This window comes from Uloborus diversus, chromosome 1, assembly GCF_026930045.1.
Source record: "Uloborus diversus isolate 005 chromosome 1, Udiv.v.3.1, whole genome shotgun sequence".
NCBI lineage: Eukaryota > Metazoa > Arthropoda > Arachnida > Araneae > Uloboridae > Uloborus > Uloborus diversus.
In genome coordinates this window covers 266,204,554-266,215,568 of record NC_072731.1, presented here as the reverse complement: position 1 = coordinate 266,215,568, position 11,015 = coordinate 266,204,554, and the positions used below count along the sequence as shown (strand labels likewise).

The following is an 11,015-nucleotide window of genomic DNA, read 5'->3' as shown; positions in this document are numbered from 1 at the left end:
AATCTCGAAAAATATTTGAATAACATTTTAAATTATTGCTTCAAAGTAATGTTAAACAATGAAAGTGAGTTGAACGGAAAGAGTAAGTATCAATTAGTCAAAAAATGAATACATGGTGCAAGAAATGCCAAAAAAAAAAAACATTACCCCCTTTATAAGTTGACCACCAAAGTACCGCACCGCAAGTGGTCAACTTACACAGGTTTCACTGTATTTTAATTTGCTTATTTACTCACGTGTACTGGCAACGATAGGGTTGATAGCAATCGTAGAGCGCAATATTAAATTCGCTTCTTGATTATCATAACTTGGAATCGCGGCAGACAGATGCGCCAACGAGCATCATTTGTGACGTCATAAAGACCACGCATTGTTTGAAAAATAGGACATTTTAAAAAATGAATTAAACAATAACTGTTGGAAAAATGAAAGAATTTTCTGGGTCCATCTTATTTTTTTTTACTTATTCCTATCAATTTCAGTGACTAAAAGTACTACTTTTGACTGACGGAAACGACCCCATTCGAATGTTCGTATGCTCATCTTTTCTTCTGTCTTTTTTCTTTCCAGCTTCTCCCTCCGGCCTTGCCCATCGTGTCCGCGGCATGCGAGGTAAGCCGTGGCTCGCACCATGGACGATGACGTCAACCGGAGCTCGGATCTCCCTGCCGACGAGCGAAGAGTTCGAGCTAGTCGGGAGCGCGGCGGAGCCCGAGCTGCACATCGCCGGCGATGTGAGCGAGGAGCAGCTCCAGGAATCGCTGAAGGAGGTGCTGCAGGAGGGCGTCGAGTGCAGCAAAATGCTGGACGTTCTCGCCCGGTGCGGAGACGGAGGTGAGTGCTTGGCGGCATTTCTTCTGATGTGAGAAACTAAGAAATAATAATAGTTTAAAAAACTAAAAAAACACGCTTTAATAGCTAAATGAACTGAATAGTTAAAAATTATTTTTGGATGACAAGTATATAAAGTAATTGACCAAATACTTAATTTTACTGGAATAGAAAAAAAAGCGTGGGGGGCTTCTTATCAGTTGTCTTAAATTTCTTCCACTTGTTAACCATGCAAAAATGTAAATAGGCAGCCCCCCCCCCACGCTTGGCGACAAATTTGGCGATTTTTAAAAAAAAATCTGGTTTCAATTTGGCCACTGTTGGTGATATTTAGAGAGTTAACTATTGAATCATATTAAAACTGCCAATAATGAGAAAAATGACATTAAAATGGAGTAAAAGGAAGTCATGTGATGCACACATCAGCTCGTTATAAAAGAAAGTAAATAGGTTGGACACCAATGATAGTTATTACATTGCTATCGAGTGCATATTAAGCATAGCTGTCAACTCTCCCGATTCGTTCTGGAGTGTCGAATTTTCATCAAAACAACAAAATCCCCTAAAAAAGGAATTTTTCAGTGATAAAAATTTCCAAAAAAATCCCCGCAGTGAAACGATTACAACTTCAAAAATTTTCCAAAGTAAAAAAATAAAAATAATAATGATAACAGTAATTTTAGCGTCCGAATATCGGGTCCTGTCGGATTTTCGGACTCCGAATTTCGGGTCCGATACTGGTTGTGTTACCGTTACTAAATGCTTATTTTATCAAGGCGAAGTTTGTATCTGTTTTTCAGAAACCAATGTTTAAGTATGTCTCTCCAAATTTGAAAAAAAAAGTGACAAATCGTGTTTTTCGTTTTGTGAAATTGAACAAACCAACGGGCCAAACGGGCCATGTTTCTCAAGTCGGATATGGCCCGCGGGCTGTGGGTTGGGCCCGACTGTACTAACATAGCAATGTGTTCCGGGTCTCTAACGGATGAAGAATGCTAAAAATCACATAAAACATTTGAAAACTTTTTTTTCTAATTAATTTATCAAAAGCTCCATGCTGCACAGCGTCAGCAAAAAACAACCAAATTTTATGTTTCTGGGCCTTAACCGTTTTACCAGGAAGCGGGAAATGTGCCACACACACATCTAATTTTATTATGTGTTTCGATGTTTAAAGTTTTGCAATCTTTACTAATAATAAAGCTGAAAGTCTCTCTCCGTCAGGATCTCTGTAACGCGCATAGCACCTAGACCGTTCAGCCGATTTTCATGAAATTTTGTACAAAATTAGTTTGTAGCATGGGGGTGTGCACCTCCAAGCGATTTTTCGAAAATTCGATGCGGTTCTTTTTCTATTCCAAATTTAAGAAAAATTTTACCGATCAAATTATCACAACGAGGAAGAATAAATGACCAAATTATCATAACGTGGAACCGTAACATGGGCAAACATAGCAAATAGGAGAGAAATTCATCATCCTTTATTTGTAAATATGCAGGCGAACCAAATGACCTTTTAATTTTTCTACTACGGGCAAAGCCGTGTGGGTACCACTAGTTTAATAATAAAGAGGATTCAGAAAGTATTTGAATGGCTAATTTTTTCACCACCGCAATACACCCGAAAAACTGAATGTTGGGCGGATTTTAGTGGCTTCCATAGGATACGAGGAAATATTTTGAGAAGCATATGCAAAGGTAAGATTTAGAAAATATTTTCATTTCTGGATATCATTGTCAACATAGCAAACATATTCGCATGAGCTTTTTCAAAAGTTTCCATGATCCTTAGATAATTTAATAATTTACTTCACTTGAGAAATATTCAAGTAGAGTAATATAATCTTAGAGAATTTTTCATTCTGTTTAATATCTTAATACAGAATGCAAAATTCTCTAACATTATTGCTTGAACAACATCCAATGGGGTTGTTTCCTTCAGTCAAAAGTAGTACTTTTTGTCACTGAAATTGATAGAATAAGCAAAAAAAAAAAAATAAATAAATAAATAATAAATAAATAAAAAATAAATAAATAAATAAATAACATGAACCCAAAAAAATACTTTCATTTTCCCAACAGTTATTTTTTGATTAATTTTTTTAAATGTCCGTTTTTAGAAACAAGGCATGGTCTTGATGACGTCACAAATGATGCCCTTTGCCGCATCTTTCTACCGTGATTCTACGTTATGATAATCAAGAAGCGAATTAAAATTGCGCTCTACGCTTGCTATCAACCCTATCGTTGCCAATACACGTGAATAAAGATGTGAATAAAATATTTTGCTCTGTGAATGGCAACACAGAATGACATTTCATCATTTGTGACGTCATCGGACAGAAGTGTAAACAATGAAAGCGCACCGATTTAAGTAATTTTTTTTAAATATTAAACATAAATTATTTAAAAAATGATCAGATCCTATGTTTTTAAACATGCTCTTTCAGAAAAAAATACTTTTAAAATTTTGGAAACGACCCCATTCAACCCTTTGTAGTTGCGGCGTTTTTGTGTTCAATTTCCATTTCCGCTCAAACTCATTCCATTTAAGCTATTATTTCATTTTCTCTCCATTTTCATTTCTCAAAAAGTTATGCTGGAATGAGGAGTTTCCCTGGTATTAACTAAAAAGCTTGACCCCCCCCCCCCCTCCACCACCAGATGAGGATATCCCAGCGCTACGCTGTGCTGATGATTAAGATCATGAAATAAACACATTTTCTGCCTTTGGAATAAATCTCTCTGCTGTTACTAAGCGAAGATTCCCTTGTGAGTGAAGGAAATAATAATTATTTTTGATTGAGAACTTCCTTCTTCTTTTTCTTTTTTGTTTTAACAAAGAAACATTTATTGTAAGCTGAGTATGATCTTAAGGAAACAACATTACGTTGTTCATAATTTTATGAGCGATTTCATTATTTTAGCTTGAGCCAGGAGTGCCCGCAGGGGGAAATTATGGCGCAAGTTTGCGCCGTCAAAGTTTTTTTTTTTTGGGGGGGGGGGGGGGGGAGAGGATTTATATATATATATATATTTATTTAAATTTATTTATTGATTTATTTTTAATTTAAATTATTAATTTAATTATATTTTTTTCTGTTATTTCATTCATTTATTTAGTTTGTGTGTGTGCGTGTGTGTATGTATGTCATTAAAAGGCAGATTTTTTCTAATAAAATAATAATAATAATGATTATAAATAAATAAAAAATATTTAAAAAATAAATAAATAAAAAGAATTTAAAAATAAATAAAAAAGTACTTAAAAAATAAACAAATAAAATAAAATAAGTGAGCTAAAAATATTAAATAAAAAGGGAAAAGGAGTTGAGAACAGTTTGGGTGGAGGGGGGGGGGGCGATTTGCGCCATTGAACTAGAGGGGGAGGGCACCCCTGGCTTGAGTCCAGATTATATGCACTGATAAATCATTAAAATATGTATGCAAATATGAACTAAAATACTTTAAAAATACTAATATACTTAGAATATGCTCTAAAAATTAAAAAAAAAATGCAATTATAGTTGTTTTAACTCAATACAAAATCAAAACTATAAAGATAGTTGATGTTTTTTTCAATTTTTAATATATATTCCAATATTTCTTCTTTTCATTTTTTTATAATTTTTTTTACAACGTGAACATATTTTCGGATTCGAGCACAAACGAGTGAATCCAATTTTACCCCGAAGAAAGTCCCGAAGTCCACAAATTAAAAAGAGTTAACCAGAAAAAAAAAAAAGTTTTGGTGACTTTTTACATGTTGGGAGGAGTTAAGACACCCCTATGAGTCCCTCATCTTGCTACAAATAGTTTTTTTTTTTTTTTTTTTTGAACTTTTCAATCTCTTTCGCCTTTTGGAGGAATGTTAACGGGTAATTTAATGCTCTGCTCCCCCTCCCTCTAAATCAAAATAATGACAATGAAATTGTTGAAATCTAAAAAAAGTAGGGTGTGCCTTTTCCAGAAAATGGTGGGTATTGGATGAAATGATGGTCATATTTGGATTCAGTAGTTCATTTTACATAAGAACCAGCAAGAATAGTGTCAAGGAGCGTTTATTATTCCTTTCAATGGGGGGGGGGGGCTCAAAAATGTTGAAGCATTGAAGCAAAAAGGGTCTAAACAAAAACCACTTAGCAGATCAATCTGAACCTGAAGTAATTTCGTGATTCTAGTTTTGTTGTTAGATCAATAGATCAATATCAGATATGTCAGATACGAATTGTGCTATTGAATGAAAGTGAAATTGTAGCAATGAAATCATTTAAAACTTTGATCCGTCTTTGTCACTCTTCTATATGGATAACAAGTGTTTCAGAGTCTTTGAATTACGATAGTTAGGAACTTGATTACCTTTATTAGTGTAAAATTGTGTAAAATTTTGGCATCAGTGACTCGGAAGAATATTGTAAAGAGTTCGCGATACAACTTCAAACTTTCTTAAAAGGACGACACAGTTCTTGAGCAAAACACAAGAGCTTTATTTACAGCTATGTACAGGAAAGATCGTTAACAACTGCTAAATTAATCATCAGCAATTTAGCAAATATCAATTAACACCGTAAACTCAACGGTTACACACGTATTTACATCCAAATGCGCAAAAATACAGCTCAAAAAGCTTCACAAAACAGAGCTAATAATACATGCTCTCCAGCGTACCGCTGACACGAGTCAGAAGCAAAAACTAACTAGAGACTGACTTTTTATTCCTCGGCACGGCTATTTATAAAACCCTGAAGAGAGCTCTCAAATATTCCAGAAAATCGTAGACCGTTCTACCACTATCTTATTTCTTTTCATTCACAATTTTTATCATTCAGAAATGAGCGGACCGTATACTTCAGCCGAATGTACGGGGGCTGTATATTCATTACAAGAAACTATTTACAGGTCACGATACTAAGAAAATTTTAGATGAAAGATCATGGAATAATCGCCAAATTTTGCTAGATTACAACAAATTAATCACAAAAATATTACTATTTACAGAGTTTGTAACAATATTTTCCCTTTCCAAACAAAGGGAAAGGGATTACCTATTATTGCAGATGGTTACCACAATTAGCAACAAAATTACCAACATAACATTATTTATGCCAGTCAGTGCTCGGTATAAGCGAGTTCAACTTAATTCATTTCTTGTTAAAAAGAGAGAGTGGAAAGGGAAGGGGGGGTCCCTCCCCCCATCCAAAAGGGGGGATTCCCCCCCCCCCCCCCATCGAATTCACTGTTGCTGATTTCAACATTAGCTTGATTGTTGCTTCCCTGTTGGAGGTCAAGCTGAATGTTTTAGAAAAGACGAGAAATATTTTCAGAAACATTTTGCACCAAAGGAATCCTCCTAGGGTCCATTCATTAATTACGTAAGGATGATTTTGGCAATTTTTGCCCCCCCCTCCCTCCATGTAAGGGTACGTAAGATTTTTGAAACCCCTCCCCCCTATTCTTACGTAAGATTTCATTTCGTTTTTCAAAGTAATAAAATAACGAATCTTACATCATTGGAATCGAAATTAAATTCACTACTTTTTAAATTAAACCTTTTTGTGTAAGAAGATATTTACTAAACGAGCTGATGTGTGCATCACATGACTTCCTTTTACACCAATTTAATGTTATTTCTCCATTATTGCAATTTTAATGTGATTCAAGAGTTATCTCTCTAAAAATCACCAACAATGGCTACATTGAAACCAGATTTAAAAGGAAAAAAAATCGCCAAATTGGCGACAAAACTTGGCGACCAAAAGACTGGCGATATATTGCCAAGTGCCCGCCAAATTATAACACCACTTGAGTTTACATCGAAATTAACAATGATTCCCCCCCCCCCCAAAGGGGTGAGCAAAATGGAAATTAAGGCCGATTTTTGAGTGAAAATTTTTTCGCGAATACAACACGTCCTTTTTTGTAAAAGGAAATAAAAAGACTGAAGGATTTTTCGACATTTTTTTTGGATATGATGCGATACTAATAAAAAATAAAACATGCCATACATAGTGCAATTCTTTTAGTATATTTTAGACTGCTCATTCTTTGTAAAACAAATAAAAAACAGCTCATCCTGATCCGTGTATTACCTTCAAGATGTAAATGAAATATAATCCCTGTCAAACCACTTGACGAGCGATTTGAAACATAAAATATGGACTTGGGAAAATATTACGTAAGAATGGGTTTGACCCCCCCCCCCTCCAAGTAAGGGTATGTAGAGATTTTTCCAACACCCTCCCCCGATCGGGACCCTTACGTAATTAATGAATGGCCCCCTACCTCTTGGGCAGTTGGTATTTTATTGAAGTGGTCCCGTTTGCTGACGGGACAGTCTCGTTTTCAAGCATCCTGTCCAGTTGTCCCCGCTCCTCATTCGTCACGTATCTTATATCTTTAAACGAGTAATTCTTGTGGGTATGTATGTATTTCGTATCTCGAAAACGGTTCTAACGATTTGGATGAAATTTTGGATTTAATTGTAGTTTAGCATTCTAAGTTCATCCTACATCAGCGTTTTTTTTCTGTAAAAACGCGATTTTTTTACAAAAAAGAGTTTTTAATATAAAGTCTAATTGAGTTAAGCCTTAAAAAAATGGTGAATTGACACATAAGGCAGACGATTTGCAACCATAACAATGAAAATTTGTTTCTTCTAGATCAGAGGTTCCCAACCGGTGGTTCGCGAACCCCCAGGGGTTCGCGAGGTGCAAGAAGGGGGTTCGCGAAAATTTCGGTGCAATGGCGGATTTTTCCTAGTGTGATAAAAAATTATAAAATATTCAATTTGCAAACATAGTTACTAAATTTTTTTTTACTTGAAAACGCGCCAAACTCTTGTATTAAGCTAAAAAAAAAAAAATCTTTCAGCGGTTTTATAATCTTGGTTAAAAAGAAATTTTCTCATTTTTTTTTCGATAGACAACAAAAAGAGATATCCTTCCTTCTTTATTGCGAGGCGCCATGCAGAAACGTTGTATTAAGCTGTGGCGGGGATCACGATGACCTTAAAAAGGCGCCATCGCGTGGAGTCAATCAAACAATATACATATAATATACATATGTCGAAAAAAATAAAGAATTCTCAAACAATGCACATAGGGGTATTATTTCTAATCTGGTTGAAATATAACTCGGGAATTTCCGTCGAATTCAGTCATCGAATAGCAGACATGACAGCAAAAGGCTCCAAACTTAAAATTTATTACTGGATTTTATCCATCTGTTCGTTTTCAAAAATATATAACATCAGCATGCTCATAGTTCTGGGGAAATAGTTGTTAACAGACGTATTTAGAGATACTTTAGAGATGCTTTAAAACAAGTGATTTTGTTTGCAATTGGTTTTGCTACGTGAACTTGCTACTCTGTTTGTGAAGTTATAATCGTGTTGGTAATTTTTATGATTTAATAACTTTCTGCTGTTATGGATCGATGGTTGAAAACTGGTAGTTTGGTTGAGCGACAAATGGACAAGCAGTCAATCGATCAACCCTCAACATCAGCAGTAACTTTCGAATCAACACAGGATATTGAAATAGATAGCTGTAATGAACTGCCGCCTCCCCCGACTAAACAGAAAAGTGAACTAGGGGAGAAAAAAGGAAAAAAGCGAAAATATGACAGTGACTATTTACAAATGGGCTTTTATTTTACTGCAGAAGAGTCTGAACCTAGACCGCTTTGTCTTCTCTGCAACGAAGTTCTAGCGAACAGCAGTTTGAAACCGTCACTTCTAAGATACCTCGAAACAAAGCATCCGACACACAAGGACAAACCTATCGAATATTTTAAAAGAAAATTGGAATATTTAAAAAAGTGTAGCGTCTCTACGTTCCTGTTAGAATCCAACGAAGATAGTAAAATGGCCCTTGAAGCTTCATATCGAGTCAGTTATAGAATTGCAAGATCTGGACAGCCACATACAATTGCAGAAAATTTAATTGGACCGTGTGCTAAAGATATTGCTAAGTGTATGCTGGGAGAAAAGTCAGCAAAAAAAATTGACCTGGTTCCGCTATCAAACAACACAGTATCACGCAGAATTACTGATTTGGCAAGTAATGTGGAGAAAGAACTTGTGAATAGAATAAAAGAGAATAATTTTGCGATCCAGCTTGATGAGTCGACTGATGTAGCAAACGCTGCAATATTACTTGTCTATGTTAGGTATATTTTTAACGATACAATTATAGAAGATGTACTATTAGCAAAACCTTTGAAAACCAACACAACTGGAGAAGCAATTTTCGAACTGGTCAACAGTTACTTTGAAGAAAATGGAATAGATTGGTCTTTGTGTGTGGGTGTGTGCACGGATGGTGCAAAATCAATGACAGGAAAATTTGTTGGCTTTGTGGTGCGAGTAAAGAAGATCAACGAGAAAATTGAATGGACTCATTGCTGCATTCATAGACAAGCATTAGCATGTAAGCGTATTCCCGCAGAATTATCCGCTACTTTGAATGATGCGGTAAAAATTGTAAATTTCATAAAATCACGTGCCACAAACTGCCGTCTATTTCACGCGCTTTGTGAGGAATTGAGAAGCCTTCATGTTACTTTACTTCTTCACACAGAAGTTAGATGGCTTTCCCGTGGCAAAATTTTGACACGCTTATTTGAATTGAAGTCAGAAGTCCAAGCATTTTTTGTTGATCATCCAGTTCACTTGTCCACTTGCATATTCGATCCTCTTTGGATGCAAAGGCTTGCATATTTAGCTGACATCTTTTCAAAATTAAATGAATTAAATCTATCCTTGCAAGGTGCAGTTGTTAATATTTTCGTTGTATATGATAAAATTGAAGCTATGGTAAAAAAATTGAATTTCTGGAACCAATGCCTGGAAATGGGTGAGTTTTCTTGTTTCACTTCTCTTAGTAGTTTTTTATCAGAAAACTCAATGACACTTGATGAAAGCGTTAAAAGAAATGTATGTGAACATCTGCAACATCTTGAACTAACTTTTGACGAGTATTTTCCTAATAGGCGTAACGTCCCTCTCTCAAACAACTGGATACGCAATCCTTTTGAAGGAAATCCATGCTTAGAGAACACCCTGACATTACCTGAAAAGGAAATGCTCATCGAGTTATCCTGTGATAATTCATTGAAAACTACATTTAAAGAGCTCTCGTTAATTGACTTCTGGCTCAGTGTAAGAAATGACTATACCGTTTTGTCCAAAAAAGCAATTCGAATTTTATTACCATTTTGTACAACATATCTGTGCGAGAAAGGATTTTCCTCCTATACTTATCTCAAAGATAAATACCGAAGCAGATTGAATGCAGAGCCTGATTTAAGACTCAAACTGTCAGACATTGAACCAAACTTTCAGTTTCTTTGTTCCGTCAAACAGCCACAAATATCGCATTAAGGATTTTTTCCCGAATTTAAAGTATGCTTAAAAAAAATAGTTGGTTTATAAAACTTCTCGTTTATAATTTTTCTTGTAGATGTAGTTTTAACTTTTTATTAATGTTTGCACTTAATGATATTTTACAATTATATTTTTGTTTATTGCAATCAAATGCTGCAAAAAATGGAATGCAAACATGCTGTTTTTTTATTGTTTCTTACATGTTACTAATTTCAACATCAGGGGGTTCGCGAACTTTTTTGCCTGTTCCAAGGGGTTCGCAAAAAGAAAAAGGTTGGGAACCGCTGTTCTAGATGTAAAATTTTAAACTTGCTTAGGGTTTGCCAGGCTTGGCTGATATTAGCCACTTTGGCTCATTTCAATCACACTTGGCTAAAAACAAATTCAAACGCACTATGTAAGTCGATGCTTTTTTTTTAAAAACAATTCTTTTAAAGCCGAGCGAGGCTCGGTCGTCCAGGTACTTTTATTTACGAGTTTCATTCGGTTCATTCCGAATATCCACCCCCCCCCCCCCTCAATGTAGGTCCCGGGCCCCTAGCGCTGTACTCGTCATTTCTAGATTTCGCTTCTTTCTCTCGGAAATTCCTTTTTGCAACAAAATGCCGCGGTAATCTTAATAGATCTTTTAGAGACGTATTTTCATTGCTTAAGGACGTGTTATCGATAGAAACATAAGCTCCAAGATAAGTTCTTCCGCTGTTGGTCAGTTCGCTGTTGGATTTCCGACACGTCATGTGAACTTGTTTCTCTTCAGTGGAATCATGAGTTGAAAGGTAAATATAATTTTAAAAATAGA

At 35.4% G+C, this 11,015-nt stretch overlaps 1 protein-coding gene across 1 annotated transcript in view; it reads left to right on the top strand.

The window, feature by feature from the left end:
• Positions 1-588: 588 nt before the first annotated feature.
• Positions 589-11,015, top strand: part of LOC129227458 (rab GTPase-activating protein 1-like) — a 93,207-nt gene continuing 82,780 nt past the window's right edge. Inside the window, exon 1 of the mRNA XM_054862023.1 lies at positions 589-834. The gene's annotated coding sequence lies outside the window, so the exon portion shown is untranslated. The remainder of the gene's footprint in view (positions 835-11,015) is intronic.